This window comes from Molothrus ater, chromosome 8, assembly GCF_012460135.2.
Source record: "Molothrus ater isolate BHLD 08-10-18 breed brown headed cowbird chromosome 8, BPBGC_Mater_1.1, whole genome shotgun sequence".
NCBI lineage: Eukaryota > Metazoa > Chordata > Aves > Passeriformes > Icteridae > Molothrus > Molothrus ater.
The window spans coordinates 23,670,187-23,697,516 of NC_050485.2; the positions used below are offsets into that span (position 1 = coordinate 23,670,187).

Sequence of the window (27,330 nt, forward strand, 5' to 3'; positions counted from 1 at the left end):
TGTTGTGTTGTCTTTTCTGTTTTAACCTAAAAATCTTTCTTTCAGGTTCTCTTGTTTTGGTTTGGTTTGGGCTTTTTTAAGTTCGGGGTGTTTTTTTCCTGATGGATGTACAGGTATCTTGAGGGTTTTGAAGGACTCATTTAACATAAGAAAAGTTTCATTCTGGTTGACCAGTTATTCTCTTGTATATTTATATCTAGTTTTTCTACTGCTGCTCTGCTTATGTCAAGGTAGATGTAAGAAATAGTGAACAAATTTAGGATGATGCTAAACAGAAGTTGCACATCTGGTGCTACAGCTACATAAATTGACTTAGTTACTTCCAATCATGGAAGCATGTATATATATATGTATTTGTAAGGTAGTGAGTACCTTGGCCTCTTAAACTGTAAAACACTTAGCATTTCTGGGATTTGACAAAACACATGGTATTTTCCTTTCTCGCACATGTTCTTCTCAGCTGTATGAAAGTGTGAGAAATGGTTTAGCTCAGAGGATGGCCTGGGTCTGTTCTAGCTGTAGAAAGAGGGCAGATGTTCTCCATTGGTGCTGTATCTCTCTGTTCTGTCCCTCTAACTCCTCATGACTCATTTGCCTCATAAAGTTCCTGGACTGAACAGGGGCTCTGGGGCTCCCTGTGATTACTTATTTATCGAGCCACGGCAGAGCGAAGCCCACAAGCACAGAGCAAACTGTGGTGTTGAGGAGTGCAACTCACACCCACCCTGCATAATGCAGGGACTCAGAGTTCCATTTAGTTTCCTTGTCTCCTATTTTACATGACCTAGCAAACAATGCTGTGCTCCACACGTGACAAAAGGGAGCTGCCTCTGAGAGAAGAGTGGCTGTGAAGAAGCAGCAAAGGCTGTGGTAGCTGTGCTGCCCCACTGCCACCTGTCCTTGTGTTTGGGGGACAAAGCCCTTCTCTCCTTATCTGTTCCTTGGCTCCCATTTGGATAGAGCAGTGGTAAGGATGACTTTGGGCATCCCTGTGTTGCCTCCTGTCCTGAACCACACACGGATGAGCAAAGACCGGTTTGCTGACCAGGAAGAAGACAGGCGTATGGAGAGACTGCTCCACATGGAAGAGGAGTGAGGAATGACCAGTGACATCCTGATCTCCACCCACAGCCTTGGTCTGACTCTGTCAACAATCAGAACAGGTTCTGTCCTGTATGAGATGTTTTGTTCTTAAGCCTCAAAGCAATAAGTGCCTTAGTCATGTTTTGCCAACAGCTGAAGGTATAAACACAGTGAAATGAGTGAGCTGCAGTGTAAGAGGGTGCTGTGGACATTATTCTCTGGACTTGGCATGGAGCACACCCTCTTACAGCTGTGGGTTTTTTCCAGATTTCACTGCTGTTGACAGTCAGTCATCCTCCAGATGTCCATCCTCTGGACACTGAAGACAGCGTGTGTCAACTAAAGTGTCTGAGTAGGTGACCTCTAGGAAAAGAGATTTTACTTTTGATCATTTTTCACATCACAAGCAAGAAAAGTCACAACTTGAAATTGCCACTTTGCTGGGAATGTGAGCAGAGGAGCCTAGGATGGTGGTGGCTGCACAGAAGGTTAACCCTTGAAGGTGGCCTGGGAGCATTGGGAAGGGTCACTGTGGGCTGCAGTGGCACCATGGACTGGGTGCTCTGTGTGCAGTGAACAATTTGAGTGGTCCCATTCCCAGTTCCTTAACTGAATTTGGTAAACCCATGATTTTTGTACATGTGTTAGTTATCTAAAGTTTCTCTGCTCCTGGTTGAACAATTAATTGCTTCTGACCTGTTAATAATGAGTTTTCATTCACTGCTCATTTCCCTGGCACAAGACACAGCTCTTCATGATAATGCCTCTTCTTAGTGGTTGGGTGATTGTAGCTGTTTGGTTTGAGAGGGGAAATACACTTTCTCCAAATATTCCTGTTAGCACAGTTTTGCTTGTCTGCGCATTAATTGGTGATGAATGCAACTTATTTCTACATATGGTGGGTTCATGTTTGCTGTTTGTGTTTCAGACCACTGTGAATGTCTACAGGCTGGCTGAGGGAGAACTGTGATATTGTGGGGATGTTGTAAGGCTTGGGCAATTCATGCTGTTTGATTTTTGCATCTTTTAACTTTAAAAGAGGTTTAAAACAGGTTTCGGTTTTTATTTAATGATATAGTTCCTATTTGAATATGGAGGAATAGCAAAAGAACTTGCTCCAGCAGGGAAGCTTCCTGTACACAAACAGTAACCAGAAAAGATGCTGAGCTTAAACCCTGTGGCATTTGCAATGATTGCCATTTCTCTGGGGCTTGGAATGAGGAACTTGCCAAGTGTCACAGCTGGTCCATCACCAGTGATGTCCCATTAAAAAGTTCTTTGTTGCTTGGCTTTCATCCCTTGTGAGAAGAGGGTAGAGGAGAGGGCAGCTCTCGAGCAATGTGTCCCAGTTCTGTACCTCTGATGCTGGCTGCCCCTCACTGGGGATCTGACCCTCAGCTGGTCAGGGGTGGCAGCCTGAGCTCCTCAAAGGACTTGGGGTCTGACCCACCTGTGACACCCCTGGCCCTTGATGGCCTTGCTGCCATGTTTAGATGTCAGCATTCATCCAGCGTTGCCCTTCCTCCTCTCCACACCTTGCCTGGTGTTGGAGCTCTCTGTCTCCATGGTGCCTCTTCATGTTACTCTTTGCTTATTTAAAAAGGGAGAAGAAAGCCAGGTGGTGTCAGGTTCCATTGTGTGTGCTGCTAATTCACCCTCTTACAGTCCTACTCTGTAATTTTCCCTGTGACTAAAGGGGAATCATTCCACCCAGCACTCAAATTTTTTTTTTATTAATTTCTAACAAGGCTTTTCAAGAGTGCAGAGAATAAGTGAAGAACCCTCATATTTTCTTCTTTAGAAGACAAAAAAATGCCCATTTTATTCTTTTGATTAAAAAACATGAACACCTGACTTGTTAGGTAAAAAAACAGATGGTAGGAGCTCGAGGGGTAGTGTGCACACACAAAACATCTGCTGTGCAGATAGTATTTAGAAAATGATGATATCAGAGCCTATTGCATCCCACAGGCTGTAAATTGTGGACATGCCCCTAAAAAACAAGCTCCCAGAATAGGAGGTAACCCCAGCTTTGACTGCCCTGAAATGCTAGGGCTGGATCTAGTTGTGTTGCCTTGATAATGGTCTGCTGCTTACCCAAAGGTTAATTGTTTAGGGTTAGGTTCCTCACCCCATTCTTCTGCTGTGCCCCAGTGCAGGTCTGCTGCCTGCATGACTAATCCATGGAGTATGCCAGATGTGATAGTCCAAGTCCTGTTGCTCTGTTCTGCCTTGTTATCTTCATTATATGCTCTGTGCTCAGAGAGATAATAATTTCTGAATATCATGCTTTCCATAGTGACTGCTCAGCAGCCATATCATTATGGTCTTAAAGATACAAGGCCAGATGCTTTCATTTATACTGGATAAACCTCTGCGGCTTATATGATCAGTTCCCAAACAATAACTTACAGAAATATTCTGCCTTTTGAATTCCAAGAAGTTTGATGGTTACTTTGACAATAAATTACTTACAACAAATTTTATCCAAATTATCTTCTATGTTGTATTTTAATCTATTTTCCTCTCACATGTTCTTTTGCTTGATGTCTTTATAGACTTAACATGACTATCCAAATGGAAAATCTCATCTTAAATATGAGTCATCATGACCAGCTTTTACAAGCATGAAAACTCTCCAGATTATGACACCTTTGTACTGTGAAAATGAAAATTTAAAATTATATGCTGCATATGGTGAATTATTTATCTATCTCATAGGCAATTAACTACAGCAAATTGTATGAGTCTGACAAAGCAAATGTCAGATATTGTTTCCATTTCTGCTTTTGTTTTGCTTCACTGGCAAAATTCTTACTGATTTCAGTAGTGGCAGATTAAGCCTTGCGTATGTTTAATTTTCATAAGCCAGAAAAAATGTCTTTCCTCTTCATTGTGCCCATTTCCTTTAAATATTTCTGTGTGTCTTTACACAACTCTCCCACTCAAATTTCAACATCTTCCAAGTCTCCTTCCTTGGCTCAGGTTGTCTAAATCCCAACAAGCATTGGCTCAGACTGTGGTCTTACCCAGCTAAGGGTCCATCCCTGCTGTGGGAGACAGACACTACTTCTGTTTGCTAGGAGGTGAAATAAGGTATTGAATAAAGATGCTTTTCTGCATTGCCCGAGTTCTGAGCCTCTTAGGTGTTTCACAGATGTGCAAAGGAGCAGATGGATAAATGGTGTCAGCAATATAGTGTAGGCTGTGAGGAAAAAAGAAAGTTACTGAGCTTTAGGCTAGCATGAACAATATCCAGAAGGAGTGACCAGCAGGCAAACCCTGGTGTTTGAGCACCCAGGGACAGGGGGCTCCCTGTGCTCCCCAAGGGCAGCCAGTTCAAAGGGGAGTTGCTCAGGGGCACTGTGGTATGGGTCTTGTACATATTCTCTTAAATAACAAACCTCTGCATTGACAGCAGGTTTGGGGTTTGTCTTGAAGCAAAAACTAATGTCTGGGAAGATCACAAACTCCTAAGATGTGGATCTTCAATACACTTGAAGGTGTTAAAAAGAGCATCATCTGAAATTTCCTCATGTCCATGTAGTGTACAGACCTGTGCTGCTAATATGGAGCATGCAGAGATATTTATCTTGTCATGTCCATGTCTAATGTTCTTATCCTAATCTAGACAGACAGAAAAAGATTTCTACTTCTTTACTACTCTACATTAATGATAAACATTCTCTTCTGTTCTCTCACTGGAGCTGAAGGGCAGATAGTCTCTGAAGTGGGGATGAGACCACAGTCAGACCTTGAATGAGGTCTTAGAAATGTCAGTGGACTCTGTTCATTGTGTGTGAGTTAGAAGTGTGGCAAAGTGCAGTTTGCTGAAGATCTGGTTGAAGTTGGGGAGCACTGAGCATCAGTTGTCTGTGTTTTCTCTTTGGAGGTAAAAGCTGGGTAGGAGTCAAGTAGGAGTTCCCCTGGGATGTGCAAGTGTCTCCTGTGGACAAGGACATGCTGCTGCCTCCAAAAGTGGTGCTGGTACTGGCCCCTCATGCTACATGGCAAGAGGAGATGTGTGAAAGTGTCCAGTTTAGAAAATCTGGTGAAGAGTGTGGTGGCTGATCTGCTTTAGAGGCACAGGTGAGAATTTGCTTTCAATAGAGCAGTGTAGGTGGATATTGGGTGAAAGCCTGGTTAAAGACTGTCAGCATTGTGATGACTGTGGCTGCAACTGTGCTGATAAAGCCATTGAAAGATGGACATTTTGTCCATGTGGCTACATAAGGCTAAAGTGACAGGAGTCATCATAGTTGGCACGAAGCTGCAAAAGTGAAAATGCTTTTGTGGAGCTAAAATGTCTCCAGGACATAAGAACAGCTGAGTTAAGATGACCTGATAGGGAGGGAGAGACACTCTGTTTGGATTGGTGTTGTAAATGATGTAACTGCTGATTTTTACTAGCCTGGGGTATGGCTCACAGGTCACCTTGAACAAGCAAATAGCTGCACAGAATAGCTTCGAGTTTTTGAGTCATTCTGTGGAGCATACACTTTGGTCCTAATAAGCAGTTCTTATTAATCATTGAAACTCAACTTTGATTCTAATCACAAACATTATTTTTAGCCCCTCATGCTGAACAGTCTTCAGATATATTTTATCTGCTCAAGAGACCAGTTGTGCTGGGGTCAAATCCCTGCTATTATTAGGAATGTGTATATTTAATAAAATATCTTGTTTATATCTAAGTTAAGCATTTTTTTTTTCTTAGATAGGTGTGATTTAATATTTCTGTTTTAAGATGTTTTTCTCTGTTCCCGCAAAACCAAATAATAGTTTGGGAGACCAAGAGAAGGAAGGGTGGGAAGAAGCAGACATCTAAGTAAAACATATGTTGAATGGGAAAAAAATCAGTCATCCTGGGTTCTGGGCCTGTGATTATTTCCACATGCCTGGACCGTATCACTGTGCTGTGTGCCATTAATGTCATTAGATGCTTTATGCCAGAGTGGATTTTTTGTATGCGCTGGTGAGATTGCAGGAGTGGGACCTTGATGGGTAAATGTTGCCAGCGCCATGTGGGCACTGAGGGGGTGCTGCACCTTTCCAAACCTCCTTCTTGTGCTCTGTGTGTGCAGGGCACATGCCCAGGCAGCCCAGCAGTCCATGAAGTGCCAACAACTGCCTGGCTGGTTAAGGAGCCTCCAGGCAGGCAACAAAGCTCGTCCTCAGCTCTTTTTAAGAAAAACTAACAAGAAAACTGGTTAATCTAACCCCACCTTGTAAAAATTATTTTACTTGTTAAAAATATTTTTAACTGGTGCTTGGGGCTGGGAGAAGTTGAAGAGAAGCTTGATGTTCCTATTCAGAGGTGCCTGTGTGTCCAGAAGAAATACCAGCCCCTTTTTTTTGTGAGAGCTGATTTGTGAGAATGAGAGGCCTTGGGATCCATCGCCATTCCCTTTGGTTCATGGTGAAAGGAAAAGAGATTTGCTTGCTCCTTCCAGATAAAAATACAGAGGAGTCTTCCAGGCCAGAAAACTACTTTCCCCCCCCCCCTTTTCTTTCCTTTTTTTGTTGTTATTTGAGCTTGCCAGATTGGTCTGCTCTCCACTCTCCAAGTGTGTGGGCGGCACAGAAGAGGTTGCAGAGACAAAGAATTGGGGGAGGGAGGACGGAGAAGCGAAAAAGCCCTTTGGATTGGAGGCATGGTGTATGGGAGGAAGAGGCACAATGGCAGGAGCAGTTGGGGTTGTTTTGGTTTGCGGAAGTTTGCGGCAGATCAGAAGGAGCTGTGGTAGGTCAGAGACGCTCAGTCTAGATGCTGCAGTGGTGAATACATTAGCATGGTTTAGATCCTGGGGATATGGACATTCTTCTGTGTTTGGTAATATGAGTCTCATGTCCTGCTCTGATCCTTTTTCCTGGAAATGGAGATGTGGGATGGAGAAGCGAATGGAGGGAAACATGACCGTTGCTCTACTTAGTACAATATTTGCACTTTATGTTCATCTGCTTTGTGCTTTGATAAAGTAGCTATAAAACAAGTGGCATTTAGTGAAGGTAAAGCTGTGATCTTTTGTCTGATTAAAGACAGGACTGATTAAGTCCTGTTTTCCTGAGCTGAAGAACCAAAACACTTTTCTCATTCCGATAATAGCTGCCCCCAGTCTAATGTATCTGGCTTGTGACCTTTCAGGATACTTCTGTGAGACTGAGTTAGAGTCAAAATGTCTTTTAGTTTGAATAATAGAAGAAATAACAAGGGAGGAAGGCTAAATTTCAGGTAAAATGTGAAAGGCCACAAAGAGTCTAGGATGAGGAGGTACAAAACATCAGTATCTGGTGAGGGGGAAGTAGAAGACCAGAGAATGGTGACTAAAAGATGAACAGAGGGCATGGGAAGGGGCAACACCTGTAACAGGCATGACATGATTTGTTTGGTATTTACACCAGCAAGATTCCTCTTACCAGGGCTGAAAAATTCACCCTTGCCATGCATTTTGTCCTTGAAGTATTTGACCTCCAGCTCCTTTGGTTCCCTGGAGACCAATGTAAAAGAGCTTGTGAAAGCAGCTCTGTACAGGAAACTTCTGTAAGTAAGTCACATTTCCTCTGAGATGGCCCTGTAGCAGTAGACAGGGCAGTTTTAGGGTGAAAAGGGGTGCATGAGAAGCCATTCCTGGATGAGGATCACTGAGTGTCCTCTGTGACCCTGGGAGCCTTTTCAAAGCCCAGGCTAAAACTTCCTGTGGGCACAAGCAGTGAGGCACATTCTCATGGACATGAGGTGTGAGCTTGCCTGCCCATCTTGCCAGCCCTAAAGGTTTCTTTTGGATCCTGCTGCCCTTCACTGTCCTCTCTGGAGGACTTTCAGCAGGGTAATAAAAAGGTGTTTCTCAGCTGGGCTAATATTTACATCACAAACATACAGTGCCTTTGCTTGGTTACAAACATCCCTGCATGTAAGTGAGAGGCTTTTCTGGGAAAGGGTGGCACAGGAAACAGAGAGGTTATTCACTCTTATCATTGTATCTACTAAGAAAAATCTTTAGCAACTGCATTTCTTTGACAAGGGAGCTTTATTTAGATTACAAAGTCAGGCTCCCAAAAGCTGTCACGTGCTGGAGTGGAAGTTGTCTATCTGACCTTGATGCCGGTGCTTTCTGATTACCTTATTTACCTCTTTGGTTTCACAGAGTCCAGCCTGTGCCCTTTCTAGAGGGCATTGAATGAAGATTGTTAGAATGAAATAACCTGTTGCTTGAAAAGATCCTTATTAAAAGTTTTGAAAAAACTCAAAATGTCCTTCTTTAGCTCAGGCAGAGAAGCATCACCATTTCCTACAGTAAAATATTGTGAAAGTGAATGTAGTGTTTTCTCTGCACTCACATGTTAAAGCAAAAATGCCATAAAAATACTGTTGATCCTAGCTGGTAATTTAGTTTTTCAGTGCAGAATTTGGATATTGCCTGTGATAAAATGTGAATGAACTACTTATATAATGTAAAAGTATATATATTATACCAGTATTCCCTGTAACTTTGTGTGGAAAGACATACTTGGGTTGCTAAAGTCTGCCATAGAACCTTGTTACTGTTCAAAGTTTCCAAATATTTCATAGCCACAGAACTGAGCTTGAAATAACACATTTCTCAGTCCTGCCATGTGGTCATTGTGCCGTACCTCCAGTTGAAGTAAAAATAAAGATATTCTCATGAGATTAAAGAAAATATTTGCTTTAAGATAGAAACTTTAGTTTTCTCTGTAGTTCAGAAAACATAAGTCAACTCAATTCAGGTGAGTGTTATAAATCAGCATTTCTCTGGTTTTTAAAATTACAGTATTTCTTCTGGTGACGTGTTTTTATATTCAGTTTCCATTTTATTTGGATAAGCCTAAGATTCTTCTGAATCTTGTTGTGCTTGAAGAAGTAATGTGAAATGGCAGTGAGAGGCAAAGCTATTAATTTAGCATGGAAATGAAGGTCAGAGCTGGAGGCATTTGAAGGCCTGGTTGGTGTCATGCACAGCATGATACTTGCCCTCAGGAATGGGCTTCTGGCAGATTCCAGGGGACCTTGCCCCAGACAGACACAGTTTTTTCTGTATAATTTAAAAGCTCCTGGTTAGTGTTTTCTTGCCAGGCACATCTTATATTGAATTCTGTGAATTTTAATCCTTGCTTCCTCTTAGTTTCCCACAGAGTTTCTCAATATGTTATCCCAAAAGTATACAAGGAAGAGGGAGCACTCTTGGCTTTTGATGCAATAATTTCTGTCCTGACACCTTCATGCCCTGAGTCACTCTCGTTAAAGATAAACCCCCCATCCAGTGGGGGCTTGTGAGCATGTACATGCTGATGGAAAAATGTTGTGCAATTTGGCCTGAAGTCAGTTCAGTTCCTTTCCATAGAAATCCTTCTTCTTGCTCAGCTTTTTGTCCCTCTCCAATACTGCTGTTCCTCTCTTCCCCTGCTGCAGACAGTCAAGCAGGGAGGTTATGATAAAAAGCTGAGTGCTGGCAGCGTCAGCGTTAAGACTTGGAAGTCCTGTGGCAGCTTTGGTTTTACATAAACAGGGGTGACAGCCCTTGAGCAGTGGCATGAGGCCTCTGGCTCTCCTTCACAACCTGGACATCCATTGCAACACCCCCCTGATGTCTTTATTGCCCTGCCAGAGACAGCCTTTACCACTGTGCTGCTGCAGCTCCTGTCACTAAAGCAAACATAGCTGATGTCTCATTTTAAGCTAAGTGCAAATGGGAGGTGGTTAGTCAGCCTAAAGATTTTTTCCTGTCCTCAAATTCCCCTTCCTGCTGTGCCTGCAGAGAATTGTATTGGGGTAATTGAGCCACCTGGGTTAGCAGTGGCAGTGCTGTGGTTTGTAGGTATGAGTCGTGATTTCAATTTTAAGAGTTTAAGCCAGAATTTTGAATTTCCTTTGACTTACACTGTGAGATTTGGCTTTCATCCAGAGCTGCAGCTTTATAATAATGCTTAATAATGACATAAGTCGTTATATTCCCAAATGGCTGCATAAACGTCAGCTAATCAGCATATTGCTTGCTGCAGCAGTATCTGTGTCTTTGCATTGCAGAAAAAGGATTGAAGGTGGAGACACACCTTTCATCTAAGTCACCTCTGTTAATGGCAATAAATTAATTTTAAAGGAATGCATAGAAGGCAAGGTTTCCTAGCTGTTTCTTGTGCATGTTGGTGAGACATTTTTTCTTGGTTGCTTTCCTACTGAGAACATAATTTTTCCTCTGAAGTTACAATGGCAGAGGTTCCTGAAGGAAATCTGTTTTCTGTACAGGTGAAGCTTCCCCTTAGGAGCAGTCAGAGACTCATGCTGAAAAAAGACCTAAGAATGTGTTCCCATAAATTATCCTATCTTCCCAGATGAACTCCAGTAGCTGAGAGCTACTGCATTGAGTGAAAAAGGGCAATTTCTAGTCAACCTGTTTGTTACCACAGAGTCAAGTGTAAATGGTAATAGAGAAACTGATTGCAGCTTTTAAACCTTTTAAACCTTTTAAAAGTCATTGAGAGAAGATTCCATGTACCTGGTGAATACTAGATTGATTTCCAGAGTTCCCACCTTTTACCCATGCTGATATTCAAGGAAACTTCTTGGACTGTTTCTTGGCTGGATGTCTCTACCTGCAGCACCGTTAAAGGAGATGTGATCCCCCTCAAGAGAGGTTTTATTTCTTGTTTTGTCTCACTAACAAACTGAAAACTTTGTTCTCCAGAAAGCCAAATCCAGTTCCAAAGGACTTCTAGCTGCATGAGACTTGCATGAACTGGATTTTCATTTTCTTGGCCTGGCCTATGCATAACTATGATCTTATCCTTGATCTCCCTGAGTTTTCATCCTTTTCTTCTTCTCTCTTTGTATCTTGTTCTGTGTTTCCTCCTGTGCAAGACAGGTCTCTGCAGAGCTGGTTCTCCCTGCTGTGGTTCCCTGCAGGTATCTCTTCTGCTTTCCCTGCAGGTATCTCTTCTGCTTTCCCTCAGTCAGGGTTGAATGGGCTATTAGGCTGTGTTTTCCCAGACCATGATGGTTCTTTGGCATCCTCCTTGCTGACCTGCCAGCCTTCGCACCAGGACACCAGGAAATCAATGCAGATAGTCATAATCCTTCCTGGCCACCCTGCCTGGTACCTGGTACCCAAGGCTGGGGATTTTATCCTGGGAGGGCTGGGAGAGGTGCCCCATTGCCTGCTCAAGGCTCCTTGGAAAGATCCAAGGTTTTAGCTATGGCTTGATATCTGTGAATCTATTTTCAGAAGTCCTCTGCAGGCTCAGCATCCTACTCTTGTGGTTAATAAGTATATTTAGCAAGATCAGACATTGCCTCAAAATAATCCTGCTGCAGATTTCTCCTGACTTGGACAGCAACACTGCTGCTTGGCCAGAGTTTGCTGGATGCAGTTCATGAATGGAAATGGATTTAGGGGCTGGGTTTTTGTTGGGTCCAACCTAGTACCTTTGTCAGTGATTTAGGAGGGTGTGCAAATGGTGATGTTATTGATTTTTATACTTGACGCCAAAATGGGAGGCCTTATCCTTATTGACAAGGGCAAAGAAACAGCCCAAGGGGACCTGGAGTGTAGTGACAGAGAGAACTGTAAAACAGGAACAGGGCAATGGGAAGGATTTCCCTTTGTCTAGAGGAGAACCTGAAACATGAAAGACTGAGGAGTAATTTGGAATGGATAAAAGTCTGAAATGGGCTTGGAGGTGGCCAGAACAAATCAGCAGTAAGTTTCAGTGTGATGTATCTGTGAAGGAAAGATTATTTGCCATATGGCAAATAATCCTCAAGGAATTATCACAGAACAGGGGTGACAGGCCATTCTACTGCTGTGGATGGCTCTGAGGGTCTGTGCCCCCGAGAACTGCTCCACAGCACCGAGGGAAGCTCAGGGGTGGGAGGAGATGCTGGATTCTTTTTGAAAAAAAAATCCCCAATTTTAAAATCAATTGAAATTGTTTATAATTTTCTGCCAAACAGGATGACTCATTCTGGCAGTCTGCCCTCTCCACCCTCCCCTTCAGACAAACAAACAAAGCCAATAAGTTGGAAAAAATAAAATAATCAGACAAGATAGCAATTCACACTTTTCCTTTTGGTGTATTCAAAACAAAGGGCTTAATTTTTTTTTTTAAGGACATCATTTCAGAGTTGGATTGAATGACCATAACTTGAAAAAATGAGGTAAAAATAACTCTGAAAATAAAATGGCTCATTTTGAATTAAAGAAACATTTTGTTCAGTGAGACACACAAAGCATTCATTTTTAGGCCAACATGAAATTATATTTTTTTTTCTAGCAATCCCTTGGTTGAGGCAGTGAACCAAGAAGTCAATTATTCACAGAGTTGTAGCAAGATTAAGGTAAGGATGGAAAGCAGAGCTGAAATGAGAAACCAAGGGAGAAAACTTGGGATTGAATGTCCAAGTCAATCTTCATTCTTCCAAGTGAAATGTGGTATTTGATGTTGTGAATTTCTGGACCCTTTGCCTGAGAGGGTGAGGTGCCCCCCGGAAGATGAAAGCAGCAGTATCCCTGTGGCATCTGTGGGTCTCCAGCAGCCTGGGAGCAGAGCAGGGTGCTGTGATGGGTTGGTGTGACCTGAGAGATGTCCTGCACCCACTGGGGCTGTAGGAGCCACACCACGGTGCTCGGGGCACGTCCTCACCCCACTCGCTGCTGCTGTAAATGCAGCATCATCTGGGGAGGGGAAAAAAAATAGAAGGGGAAAAAAAAGCAAGATTCTTCTTCTGCCAAGAAGCTGCCATGTGCTCTGCAGAGTATGACTTTGGGCAGGGATGAGCAGAGTGCTGCCTGTGTGCTGCTCAGCTGAGGAAGAGCTGCTGCTTGGCTCTGGAGTGCACGTCCCGGCTGGGCAGGTGGGAGCAGGGGTGAGCCGGCAGTGGTGACTGCATGGAAGGCTCGGGACAGGCTCCTCTTGCAGGTTGAAAATGCTGGACACAGCTTTCCTCAAGCACGCAGCACTAGTGCAAACACCCTGACTATGCTTTTTGGCTTGGGCTTTTTTTGCACTGCTTTTTTTTTTTCCTTTTCTTTTTGTTGTTTTTTTTTTTTTCCCCTCCAGAAGTGCTGAGACCTCAGCGCACAGACATCCTAAGCAAATAATCCTTACAACACAGGCAAGAGAAAATCTTATTTCCGTTTTTTTCCGGTGGCAGAATCGAGGCAGTGGGATGGCAGGATTTGCCCAACACCATGGTAAGAGTTGGGAGGCAGGGCTGCTCTCGCGGCTGCACAAGTTTCACTCCCGCTCCTTTGCAGGGAGGGGAGCGACTGCGGCGCAGCACAAAGATGCATGAGCTGGTTTCCATCGAGCCAGCTGGGATCTGCCGGCGCTAGCTGTGGCAGCTCGGTGCCTGCTGTGTTAATTTACCCAGAGAGCAGTGGACAGGAGAGGTGCAGGGAGAGGAGTGAGTGGGCAGGGGCGTGCGGTGCTGGAGATGGAGAGGAGGGAACGAGCGAGCTCCTGCATGAACTGCGGGATGCAGAGAGCAACCGAGGGACCATCCCTGGCTGCAGTCCCCTGCGCACCTCCTTGCACCGCTCTCGGCACCCCCCTGCTTTTTCTAACGCTGGCCATTATCCATTTATCCATCAGCAGAGGTAATGAGCTGGAGCGCAGGAAGCATTGGATCTGGGCTGAGCATGCCAGCCCCGCACAAAAGAGTTTACGGGGGGTAATGTTTTTATTATTTCAGTCTGTGGCGAACCATTCTGCCTTTCGAGCACTTCTTTATTAAATAATTAATAAATATTAATATTAGTAAATATTAATAATTATTAAACTATTAAATAATTAACAATTCGCCCGCAAAAGCCGTTTGAAGACTGGTGTGGTGATGTCTGGTAATAAATTTTAACTTTTCTTTCTCCCCGCTCTAATTTATTCCAGGGTTTTGCAGTGGTGAGCGAAAGTTTCACATGGCCAGAGTCCTTTGGTTTTATAAATGAGTTCTTAATTTTTGTTTTCTTTATTTTGCCCCGTGGAGTCAGCGGTGCCTCCCGCTTTGTTCTCAGTACCGCCGGGTTTGAGCCGCGCCGGCCGCCCCGCTCGTGGGTGCCTTCGCCCGCCGCGCTGTGCGTGGGGATCGGGGACACGCTCCATCGGTGAAACGCCGGCAGCTATTTCAGGAAGCGAAGTCTCCTCCTTCTTATGTAAATAAAGATGACAGCTCGGAGCGCCGGTGCCGCGGCGGGAGGCGCGGGTGTGGGCGGAGGCTGCCGGCGCGGGGCAGCCGCGTCCCGCGGGGGCCGGGGACTGCGGAGCGGAGCCGGGGCCGGAGCCGGGCGGGGGCTGCGCCGACATGGGGGGGCAGGTGACGAGAAACCTGCTCTACGGTAAGGAGCGACCGCGGGAGGCGGCTGGGAAAGGTGCGGCGGGAGATGCCGGGGATGCGGATTCTGCCCGGCTCTCCTCCCGCAGCATCCCGCTCCAGCAGCGGGGCTGGCTCGGGAGGAAGGCCGGGCTGGGATGGGGCTCGTCAGGTTGAACACGGGGATAAGGCGTAGATACCTGCCCGGGCAGCGCTGACGGGCTCGCTGTGAGGTGTCAGGGTGGAAGGAGAAGTAACCGTGTCCGTGTGGATCCGTGTGCGCTGTGTGACAGCCCCGCCGGGAAACGCCAGCCCCGCTGCCAAGGTTACTGCCAGCAGCTGAGCGGGATCTCTGAGCAGTCACCTTATTTCTCCTTCCCACCAGCAGTTTCTTAGCTGAATTGCTAAGGTTTGGAATGAATGTCGGTGTGAATTGACGGAGCTGAGGCTGTGAACGCAGCCCTCTCCCTGGGTTTGTTGGGTGATGCACAGCGGGGCGAGGGAGGAGCTGGAGAGGGACCGGAGTGCCCTGCATAGGCCAGCCTTAAACAGAATGTGGCTCTATGGACAGTATGAGACATGTCCCTGCCTGCACAAATCTCGTGCAATTGATACTTCTGTGAGAATATTGCAGTCCTTAGCATGAAACCCCTGTTTTGATCTGAAATGTTCTGCGTGGGTTTGGATGTAGTAAGTGTGCTGCGTGCTCATTGAGGTGTGAATGGGGTTTTCAGAAACCCTTCCGTGTCACAATAGTAAACATGGATATGGAAGACACAGGTAAAGCACTGTGGAGTATCTCATATCCTTGATTTGAATAGAGATACATGAGGTATATACATTTACACTGTGAATATTCATATTACAGCCCTGATTCTTCTCATATTTTCTACCAAGTCCAAGCCCTATAGTTTAAGGAACAAATGGGCATAGTTAGGAAGTAAATGACTGTCCCCAAGATATTTAGCAAGATAATAGAGATTTTTTATTTGTTCATTGTTTGTATTCTGAAGTTTCTGTGGCCTTACCTTATTTCTTATTTAATCTCAGGATATGCATGCAGTATGCAGAATAATTGTACTGCTGGGTCACCAAAAAAAAACAAACCAAAAACCAAAAAAAACCCAAACAAACAAAAAAAACCCTCTGCTGTCATTCATCTTGTGATTGTAAGTGCCTTTTCCCCTCTGAAGCATTATTTGAATGAATTAAAAAAAAGTCAGTGAAAGAATAAAAAATATATATGTTTCCTGTGTGTGCCAGGGGCTTGGCATTCCTGTTGGGGCCGTCTCCTGCCTGCAGTTGGCAGTGGACTGCACAGCAATCTTGCAACTTCTGCCTCTCAGCAATTCTACTACAGCAAGCATTCTTCTCTTTAATTTTTATTTGCTGGAAGATGGAGGTGATGTGGCTAATTAACTCAAATTTTCAGACGGGCTACAGACTGTGTTATATACAGAGGTGATGCACTGCTTTGTTCAGCACAGTGATACTTGAAAAAAAATAGGGATTATATAAAAAAAATCGTGCTACAAAGGCACATTTAACAAAAATAGACTACATCTGCACTTGTGGTTTGTCTGTGGCTACTGTTCCTTCAGTTCCATCTTTCTGTTGAATATTTGTGTTTCAGATGTGTCTCAAAATAGCTGAGGAAAGAGAACAGAATCTGTATCCATTTCTCATAAATTGAATTGAAAGTGAATGTAACGATACTGAAAGGAGTTGTATTGATAGCCTTAGGACTGATAATCTTTGTCTTAGATAGCACAGATAATTAATTAACCAGTGTCCTTCAGACATTTCTGGTGACCTCTCCGTGTGGCAAGGATGAGGTGGGATTTTTACAAGCACCTGTTCACTGAAAATTAGCTCAGGTGCGGAGATGCTGCTCCTGCTCTGCTGAGCTGGTCCTGGGCAGACAGCAGGTTTTCCTGAGACTTGTGCCCAGAGCTGGCTTCTGGGTCCTGCCTCTGCCTGAGCACACCCTGACCTTGTCAGGGTCATAAAAGTTAATTGAGATAAAAGCTCCTGAAGTGGCTCTTGAGGGAGGCACCCTGTCAAAAACACCATAAAATCAGGTTGTTTGTTTTAAAAGCTGTGGGTGCCCTGATGTAAGAACAGAGGTTTGGTGTTGGCTGCCAGCTAGCTGAACATGAGCCAGCAGTGTGCCCAGGCTAATGGCATCCTGGCTTTTATCTGCAATAGTGTGGCTAGCAGGACCAGGGCAGGGATTGTCCCCCTGTACTGGGCGCTGCTGAGGCTGCACCTCGAGTCCTGTGTCCAATTCTGAGCCCCTCAGTCCAGGAAGGACATTGAGGTAACCAAGTGAGTCCAGAGAGGGGCCACAGAGCTGTTGAAGGTCTGAAGAGTTAATCATTTGAGGAGCAGCTGAGGGAGCTGGGGTTGTTTAGCCTGGAAAAAAGGAGGCTCAGGGGAGACCTTAACACTCACTAAAACTGCCTGAAAGGAGGTTGTAGTGAGGTGGGGCAAGCAGTGAGGGATAGATAAGGACAAGAGGAGATGACTCAAGTTGTGCCAGGAGAGGTTTTGATTGGATAGTAGAAAAAATTTCTTCTTTGAAAGGGCATTCAGGCATTGGAACAGGCTGCTCAGGGAAGCAGTGGAATCACTGGCCCTGGAAGTGTTCAGAAAGCATGTAGATGTGGTGCCTAGGGACATGGTTAGGTGGTGGACTTGGCAGGGCTGGTTAGGAGTTGGTCTTGGTTATCTTAGAGATCTTTTCCACCCTTAATGATTCTGTGATTCTAGGTTTACAGCAGTCAAGTGCAACTACACACAGACCATCATGAGGAACACCTGGCATAATTTTTCTCCCTTTCACTCACAAATGTGCTCTCAAACAGCAAAGATATGCAGCAATCCTGCTGGATAGAGGAGACTCAACATCCTTTGGCTCAAGAAAAGCCACGAATGGGTGACATGTCATGCATGGGGTTGAATGGCCGTGGTGGTGGCACTGGGTGTCCCTGGACCTGCACTGATGCTTGGCTCTGCTGTGTGAAGTCCTGCGAGCCAGTGCTTGATCCTATTTGAGCCATACTGTACAGGGTCACATGCAGAGGTACACACACAGGCTCACATGCACAGGCATCTCCCTGGGTGAAAATGCTGCTTTCCCATTGATAGGTGGCTGCAGAGCCAAGATCATCTGCCCTAAGGTGGAGATGGTGGGTGCTGAATGGGCCCTGAGTCACCTGAAGGAAAGTTTCCCACTTGATAGAACTGGGAGGAAAGATAAGCTTTGAGCTAGTGTCACTAAAGCTACCTGAGCTTCCTAAGAGAGCTCAATTTCTGACTTTATTCCCCACTACCAAACAAACCCCAATGGCGTATACCATGAGGAGCAGTATGTTTGTTTGTGAAAGGAGTCATCTGATGGCTTGAGATGTTGGGTCATGGGAATATTCTCTGTGCAGTGCTGACACCCACTCAGGCAGTCTCCATCTATGTCCGTATTCCTGGCACTGTGACTGTCTCTGTTCCTCTTTCCCATTCCCTCTTGCTTTCCCACACCCTCTGCAGAAGTCCTTGTGGTGTTTTCCAGAGCAGTCTATGCAGCAAGAAGAGAAGTCAAAATAGGAGGTTCAAAGGTAACACAACCTTGATGGGCAGGATGTTTACTTGCTATTTGAAGTGTAATATCTATATATGCAGTGCTTAACAGTATTTTAAACAGGAAGTGTTGATATGGTTCCTTGTGATTGATAGAAAGCTGGTTTCTACAAGAATGACTGTACACTACAGTCTTCCTATAACAGAGTCAGGGTTTATTAAGTAATTATGTTAAACTACTTGCTAGCTAATCATGCTTGAAATAAATATCTAACAGATGCATATGTCATAATACCTGAGTTCTTCTTATGTGTTTGGTACAACTTTCATGTGCTGCAGTAGTTTTTCATGCCTTGTACGGCCATGAGTGAGCTCCTATTTGTAAAAGATCCTATTCTTGATTTTAGGGGCCAAATTTTGAGATTCAGTCTAAGGAAAAAAATCCCCAAACACCTGGGTACTTTTTGTCTCTTTCACTAAGAACCAAACTGACACAAAGTGATGGTTTAGCCAAGGAAGCTGCTGCACTGTGTTGGAGGGAGGTTCAGTGTAGGTAGGCGTGCAGAGGTTGTGATGGCACGTGCACATCTCTTCAGAGGACCTTTGACTTGCTAGAGTTTACACTGTGGGTTAGCCCATGTGCAAGGAGTATGTCAGTCTGCATAGCTGCACATTTACTCAATAACTACCCTACCACCACTAGTAATTATTAATAAATCATTAGTTGCAAGGCCTTGTTTCACTTTCACTTTAATTACTCATGTCACCGGCATTCATCAGAATTTTGCTGTGGAATCATTTTTACAAGGAGCAGGGGAAAAGGTATCTCATGGCACATTTTTCAAACAGTAATTGTATGGCATCAGTGTAATTGCAAAGAAGTCCCAAGTGAGATATGTCTGGTTTTTAGCCCGGGAGGTGGTGCTGACTGACAGGTGTGATTTTCAGTTGGAATGGCTGAGTTTTTAAGCTGCTTGCAGAAGGTGCTCTGTAAGCTGTGAATACAATATAAATAATAGCTCGTGGGTCATTTGTGTGGTGTATGCAGAGGATCACATAAGGGTTATGCATGACCAGATTTATATCTCCCATATGTAGGTCTGGTGAGCGATGCAGCCACATTTGTGTGCTGCAAAATGGAAGAAGGAGGCAGGAATTAGGAATTATAGCAGGAGTTCATCCACACTGTGTGGCAATAGGATTTTGGGTGGCTATCTGGATTCATTTCCCATTCATCAGGATCTCATTTTCCATGGACATTCCTTTCCTTCCTGGCTGGTCATTTATTCCTGTACAGAAGATCTCCCATGATCCTCCCCCCACATTTTGTTCTCCTGGAAAGCAGTTTCTGGGTCTTGTTCACATGTGTTGGTGGGAGATCTGGGACATTCGGGTGCTGTGTGGAAGCCTCAGCCCCCATGGCAGTGGCTGAAGAGCTTTGGGGAAGAACAGAGGGTGGAGGCCATTTCCCCAATGAAAGATGGCTATAGTATGCAACTTCTTTCACTCTTACTTTGCACTTTAGAGCTCTATTTTTCCTCTTTCTCTGAATTCCTTGTAGAGTGGTAAATGGTGTGTCTATATGCATATGCTGAAATCAGCCCCATGCTTTGTGTCTCACTGTCCATTGTACTGCAATAACCATTCCAATTACCACAACTTACCCTTGCAGTTAATATCACTAAACAGCCTTGTTCTCTAACACACACATATATTCTAGTGTAATAATTTCTATCTTCTTATACCTAATTAAAACTTTGAGTATCCCAGAAGAAATAAGAAACAGCAACCCCAAAAAAACCCAAAAAAAACAAACCAACACCAACTGCTAGTGAGATTTCTCTGCAAATTAGTGTTGATTTATATTCTAATAATCTCTGAGTTATTGGCTAGGTTTTGGGGTAACTTGCCATTTGATGGCGTGACTGGTGATGATATCAGACTCCCTAAGGGATGACCATCTCCTCTATCCTTCAGACAGTTGCTTGTTGAGAACTAATACAGGACTGAGGAGAAAAGGTTGTTTCTAAACCCCCTCTGCTTTCAGCAATTGCCATATAGCCCTGAAAGCAAAAGAGTCTGTGTGTATGAGGAATTAATCCTGTTCAGGGTTGGATTAACTGGTGCAGAAGACCTTGGACATGGTGCCAAAACAGTGCTGGCATTTGCTGAAAGTGGAACTTCCAGAGATTATTTTGGTGCGTGCCTCTGACCCATGTGTCACCTGCCAGTGTCCCAGGGTGACCAATAATAGAGTGTTATCTGCTGCTGACAACACTTGTGACAGGAAATGTAGCATCTCTGTATGTGGAGATTTTATGGGTAACCACGTTTATACCTGAAAACTGCTTTATTTATGAAAGGCAAATGAGTTTTTTCATTAGCTGTGGCAGTTTTTGAGTGTAGGGGTCTTGCTCCAATGCTGAAAACAAAGGCTGTTCCTGTTCTCATTTTGTCCTTTGCTTTCATGGCATTTTCTCATTAACTTTTCTGTCAGCTTTGATGCTCTGTTCTGGTGGGACCTTGGGAGTGAATGTTGTCAGGTTTTGTTGTCTTATTTGTCTTCTCTTGGACTGCTCCTTTCCCTCCTCTATGTGAATGCATTCTTAGCTCTGATCCTTCTTCACTTCTTCCTTACTTCTCCTGTTTTCTTAAGAATTATGGGTTCTATATTAATCTATCATTCAATTAGTTTAGAGGCAGCAGGTGTCTCTTCAGGAAGGTTTGCAGTGTCTATTGACATGTTCTAGGGAATCAGTTGCATATGTAATCAAAGCAAGTACTCCCACAGCCTGAACATTCATATTGTTAATAGTATAAAATAAATTTACCAAACAGATATGATTACCATTGCAGACATAAGCAGGAATTAAGAAGAGGTTATCTCTATACATATAATCTCCAAACTTATATGGCTGCGTTAGTTTCAACAAAGAACTTTGCATCAATGATATCTATATGTGCAGAGGGTTGCATTAAGAACAGTCTAAAAATTAACCCTAAAGGAAAGGGAGTTTCATGTAAAGTGAAAGCGAACCAAGGGGTGGAATTACTGTTTGCTCTCAGGAGTTGTCAGGGGTCAGTGATGACACAGCAGGGTGCTGAGCTGCAGGAGTGTGGCTGTGAGCCACCAGCTTGGCAGTGCATGTGCCCATGGTTGGAGCACATGCTTCAGCCCTGTGGGTCTCTGAGCTTTGCTCTGGGGTTGATTCCCCTGACCGTTGTTGTCCTTTCATTTTTCTTCTTGTCTATTCACCTCTAAATAAATGTTTTACTTTGAAAATGTTTTTCTCTGAGTCTAAAATGAGTCAGAGCTACCTTCTCTGTAGCTCTTGTTGAGTTAGTCTCACCAGTATTTCTGTTCCTTGACTCTGTCCTTAATTGTCTCTTGAAGGGACACTGTAATTTGTTTGCATTAAAAGTAACATTTCAGATGACTGCAGTTGACTGAGGAGAGGAATCCTTTGGTTCATCTGAGATTTACCATGGGCCTGATAGCTGAAAGGTGGTGGGCTCAGAGTGAGACATAATTGATTGGATGCATGAACCTACTTTCTTCATTAGACACATTGATAGCACTTCTGTTTTAAAGAAGAAGGGAAATAGTAAAATGGTCATATAATAAAAGCTATATACATTCATGAACATTATGCAGTGTGCTCCTGATTGCCTTTCCTCTAACAGCCAGCATCAGCAGAAATCTGAAGTTCTTGCCCTCTCCATCAAGGTAAAAGAACTTTTTTTTCAGGAGAAACCTTTGTGTTAAACCAAGGCCCCTTGCTATGAAAATCAGCTCCTTTTTGTGGTTCATCTTACATAATTTTCTGCCTATACCAGTAAATACAGAGAGGGAACATGGAGGGGTCATGTAACACTCATACTCATGGTCTGACTTTGCCCCATCAGGTTGTAGCTCACAGGGTGGTTCTGCACAGAGGCTGTGGGAGGCAGGTCCATGCCCGGTGACCTTCCCAGACATGCTGGGTCAGCTCCCAGGGCTCAGAAACTTGCTCACAGGAGACCTTGATGAGGTCTGGAAAACAGGAAAGGACCCAACACTTGTGTCAAGGAGGAAGATGTGACTTCTCTATAAAGTTTGCCTGGAGAGCAGAGGCTGATCCCATCATTGACTACCCTAACGAGAAAGTTCCCACAAGTGACTTGCAGATGGCTCAGTGTGATTCTGAAAATGCTGGTTTAGTCTCACTTCTGGTAAAGTCTTTGGTTTACTTGCTGTGATTTCATGAGCCTTTTTCTGGCTGATACTGCCAGATTTTCTCTGTGCTAGGCCCTGCTGTGCAGCCACGTGGCGCCGTGTGGATGCAGCACTGGAAGGTTTTGGCCGATAGACTTGTCAGTAAAAACAGGGCCTGCTGTGAGATACTGGGGTGGGACTGAAATTGTGTTTTTCAAGAAACTCTGAGGCTTGTGGCCTGGCTTAAACAGAGCCCAAGCAGTGTCTCTTGAAGCAGGAGGGAGTTTGAAGGAAACATGTGCCTGTGTTTGAGCTGCACCTTGGCAGGTCTGGGAATTGGTTGAGGGTTTTTGGCTTGGACTCCTGCAAGAGTCTGTTTGTCAGTTCCCTGCAGTGCTCCCTAGCAGCTGAGCCCTCAGCTTGCTTTATGAAGTTCAAGTGATCCTCAGGCTACTGCAAGTCCCAGACCTGTGTTATCAGCCAGAGGGAAGCTGTGCAGCCTTGAGAGAAGTGGATGGGTTTGATCCTGGGAGAGCTCTCTGCCTGTGGAGAGGAGGTTTCTGCTTACAAAGCAGGAATGGGAAGGTGCTGTGCAGAGCCCCAAGAGAATGCTATCCCCTGCTTGCAAGAGTAGAAGGGGATTTGAGCCATAAACCACATTGTGGCACACAAAGAAGCCATTTTAATTTCAGTCTCTGTTGGAGGCACCACATGGAAAAGAAAATGCGATTGGTATGAAAAGAAATGTTTACGTTTCTAGGAGCAGAGACCTCCCAAATAATTAGTATCACTTGACAAACTGCTGTTTGAAATGCAAGTGGTTTAAGTGCTGCAGCTCAACAGGCATTTGTCAGAGCTCTGGTGTAAATGTGATCCCTGCTCTGGGTTGGTTCCTGCTGTAAAGTAAAGGAGATTTCCGGTAAACATCTTTGCTTAAGGAAAATTTCTCCATGGTTTTATCTTTTCCTTGGTTGGATAACCTAAATGTTACAAACTGGACAAATGGCAGCTTGGTGGCAAGAGTGTTTGGGATACTGTTTTGGAATGAAAGAAATCCTGGATTTTATTTTTTGTTCATCAGACCAGGCTTTTGGTCAGAAGAAAGATAGAAATGTCTCATTTTCTTTAGCTTTTGGGAGGAGGAGAGTAAAGGAAAGGCTTTTGGATGAGAGTTTTGAAAGCCACAGCTTCATCTCTGATCTGCCTATCTGTAATATTCACTGACTCAACCAAAAGTGCTTTAAATAAAACCTTACTTTCTCCAGAACCGTTTGAAGACTAACTGAAGACATAAGCATTGTTAAGAATTGGTATTTTTCAAAGGTTAAAAAAATGGCAGCCTATAAAGAGATTGAGATAAAAAAGAAAAAGTTAAAAAAAAAATGATCTGGAAGATGGACATATATGGGTGCCTATAATGTACTGAAGTATCCCAAATCAAAATGACTTCTGTCTTTGCACACCAAATAGAATCAGATAATCAAATATAAAATAGAGCTTTAAGAATCTAATTGCTTTTACAAAGGCATCACTGATGATACAAATTTCTTGCAACTTGCAAAAGGAGAATTGCTCAATTTATTTTCTCATTATCTTAAACTAGTTCAATGCCACCCTTTGTTTTTATCTCTGAAGGGTAAGAGACTATCATTTGTGGTGCCTTCTTGTTTTATGATTCTGAGTGAAGCTATGTGCTTAGAAGGAACACGAGATTGGGAGTCCTGATGGGTGCTGGTCCCATACAGATCTCACATGGAACTGGAGCTATGGCATGGTAGGAGTTGCTGTTCTTCTTCTCTTAATCTCTCTGCACATCAGTGGCTTTGCAAAAATGGCCAAAGAGATCTTGATCAAGAAGCATGGCTGTGACAAGATTCCTGGGCAAACCTGTCTCCTTTCTGACCAGCCCAAGGCACTCTTGCTTGAGCAAGGGTGGGTGATTCCATATCTTGCTATTGTGTCTCAGTATCTCAGCATTTGGATTTTGGATGGTTGCTGACTGTAAAGTGATCTTGCTCTCTTTGGCCTGTGCTATTCTGTGCATGGCTCCCAGCAGTCAGGCTTAGGTAGGAAAGTGGGCAGTGCTGTCTTTGGGATGCTACAAAGGATATTGCATCATGTTAGAAATGAATTCCTGAAAATGTAGATGCAGTGATTGCAGTTCCTTGCATCCTTCCTACACAGGTGTGCAATGGCATTTATCAAACAAAGGATGAAACGTCCAGGATATCTGTACCAATGGTAGGTAAGGATAAAAATCAGAGAAATAGCCTACAAATGTACTGCAGATAGTTTTGAAAGTGCTAAAGTCATTCACCAAGTTTGCAAGAGCTGACTGCAGCTCTCACAATGCCCTTCACCACAAATCCTGGAACCATTTTGCTGGGAGATGTTTCTATCCTCTTAGTTGCAGAGTGGCTACCTGACCTCTCTTCACTCACTCATGAGTTATCCCACAGAGAAGTTTCTGCTCTGAGCCCTCATACATCAAAGCTGTTCCCTGGGGGCTCCAGGTCATGCCTCATCCCAAGCTGATTGCAGCTTCAGACTGACCAGGGCACAGGTGGTTGCTTGGGGATTCAGAAGCTCTTTAGCATTTGACAACTGGAATATTTTGAGATTTATTTGCTATATATATACATGACAATACACACTTTCCATCTTCTCTTAATGCTGTGCTTTGGAAAGTCCATACTTTAACCCTTGTGGACAGACTTTATCAGTTTGTCGTTGGTGATGTGGCAGAAGCAGTAATGACAGGACCATCAGTACCATGGCTGGTACTGCTGGCTCAGTTAGTGCAGAGTGGGGTGTGTCATACTGTGTGAGTAGCTGTAATAAAGTGTAGATATGAGCAAATTACCCTTAATAACTTCAGTATTCCAGAGATTTTGAAGTATTCCCTTTGGGGGAAAAAAACAGATTGATGGTGGTTTGGATTTGTGCAACTTCAGTTTGATAACAAATATTTTCTGTTTTTCCTCTGTGTACTCTATCTACAGAAGTAGGTTCAGATTTTGAATTGAGATCTGCTTTTGGGTGCAGAAAACTAATCAGGGAGATGCTTCATGGCCCAGAGGTCTGGATTTGCAGACTCCCCTTCAACAGCTGCATCTCCCTGTGCTGTCAGAAAGAGCATCTGTCAGGGATGCAGTGTGGTCCTTATTACATTATAATTTAGTGCTGTGGCTTAGAAAAACAGGAGCATTTATGCACTTAAAAAACAACCCCTGCAAACCCCTAAAAAAAATTAAAGCTCCACTGATCTTTCTTAGCAGAAGGAATGCCCCTTATCTGAACATTGACTAAAGGATGTTACACTTTTTTTTTAAGCTAAAAAAAGCAAGGAAAATGGATAGATGAGTTGGTCTCCACACTCAATTGCTCCTTGCTTTTCTGAAATAGTGTATGTGTCTTTCCCCTGAGAGAATAAAGTCCCCTGAGCCCTTTAGGCTTGTTTCCAGTTCACACGTGATCTTCAAGGCACTCACTCTATGAATGTGGCTTCATCAGGAACAATGCTCTGACTTGTGTGGCATCAAATTTCTTCCTCTTTCCACTCTTATCAATACATCAATATGGAAAAATGCCCCTCTGCATGAATTGTAAAACTGTGTGTTGTTCCTATTCCAGGCTGGCTTGGTTTTCTAGCTCATCTCTCTTCTTTCAGCTATTTAGAAAAGCAGTCAACTTTTCATCCTCATGATGTTCCTCCTGTGCATTACCCAGCTTCAGTAGATGGCAACTGGTCATCTGTGTCAGGAAAGGTCATGCAAGTAAACCTGCAGCAATGTAAAATTGATGAAAACTGAATTATTGGCAAGTTTTTCCTATTTGTACACACTGATGTTAAATTTCAAAGTCAGAGATGGCAGAACTTCCTTGGTGTGTTCTCACAGGACACATTGGGGTACCTCCTCTACAAAAGAAGTGACTCTGTTACCAAAGTCATTAGAAAATAATCATGAAGGTTTGGGGGGATTCTGTGAGGCCTTATAATGAAAGGGCTTGGAGCTTCTAGTCTGAAGTGTATTTTTGCCTATGCAAATCAGAGAAGACTAGAACTAACTTCATGTGCTGTTGTGGTGACAGAATCAGTCACCTCCAGCTGTCCTCTGGGACAAGGAATAGCACTGGCCATGAGTATGGAACAGCATGTCCTGAAAGATCCATTAAAATAACAGAAAATCAGATCAAACATATGCTTGCTTACAAAGTTATGTTCCTCTTATTCCTATTTGTTTTCTCATATGCAGCCTGTAAACACTTCTGGGCAGGACCCATCTCCTCTTTCTGTCTTTGTGAGACTGGGCATGAGGTGGTGGCTAGCAGGTAGGATGACTCTTAAAGAAATAAAAGAGGTCTGTGTGCTCTTGTCCTCAGGCAATAAGGATTCAACACCCTTGGTCTTCTACTGGCTGACCCATGGCAGCAAATGCTAAGGAAAGCAAGCTCCTGTATGGACTGCTCCATCAGCTGTTTGTAGCAAAACCTGAATTGAGGACTTCATGGGTCTGGCATGGGAATTGCTAGGCAGGATGGTGGAATAGTACTCACACTGGTTCTTTGAATAAGCACCAGAGATACTGCTTATTTTAGTTAAAATAAACTGTAACTTTATGGTCTGACTGGCTGGTGGAGTTTCATGTTTTAATTCAGTGGTCCAAGTTCGAGTTCTGCTCTGCTAAAGAAACAGAGTTATTTACTGGTAAAGGGTGTTGAAACTGGTGCAAGCGATGTGCTGCAGAGCCAGATGAGAGTGGGAAAGTCAGTAATTTAGATTCCACTTGTGACTGTGGTACAGAAAGTGCAGATTAATGAAGGAATGTGTGCATAGAGGGCCAAATTCTTGCGTAAAGGGAGAAATGTTGCCCTTTCTCCTGGTTTTGCCTCAGCAGTACTTATATTATTTGCCTGGAAAATAAAAACATTTTAGTGGTGTAGTGGTTAACACTTCTAATGTTACTGGAGTCCTCCCTGGTGTGGGCAAAAGTTCTTGTTTATTATTCTATTTGTGCATTGAAGGTGCTGGAGAGCAGGGCTAGTGCCCTGCCCTGGGCTGGGAGCTTTGCATCTGGGCCCTTGTGCTGTCTCTGCCAGGTGCACAGGGAGTTTAAGAGGGTGATGGTGGGACTCAGGCATGGAGCTCTGTGCT

At 43.9% G+C, this 27,330-nt stretch overlaps 1 protein-coding gene across 2 annotated transcripts in view; it reads left to right on the forward strand.

Annotated features, from left to right (window-relative positions):
* NEURL1 (neuralized E3 ubiquitin protein ligase 1) overlaps positions 1–27,330 on the forward strand; it is a 142,847-nt gene that overhangs the window by 46,525 nt on the left and 68,992 nt on the right. The window contains exon 2 of one of the 2 annotated variants that reach the window (XM_036385803.2): positions 12,370–12,433. The exons of the other annotated variant lie outside the window; for it this stretch is intronic. The gene's annotated coding sequence lies outside the window, so the exon portion shown is untranslated. The remainder of the gene's footprint in view (positions 1–12,369; positions 12,434–27,330) is intronic. 2 annotated transcript variants of the gene reach the window in all.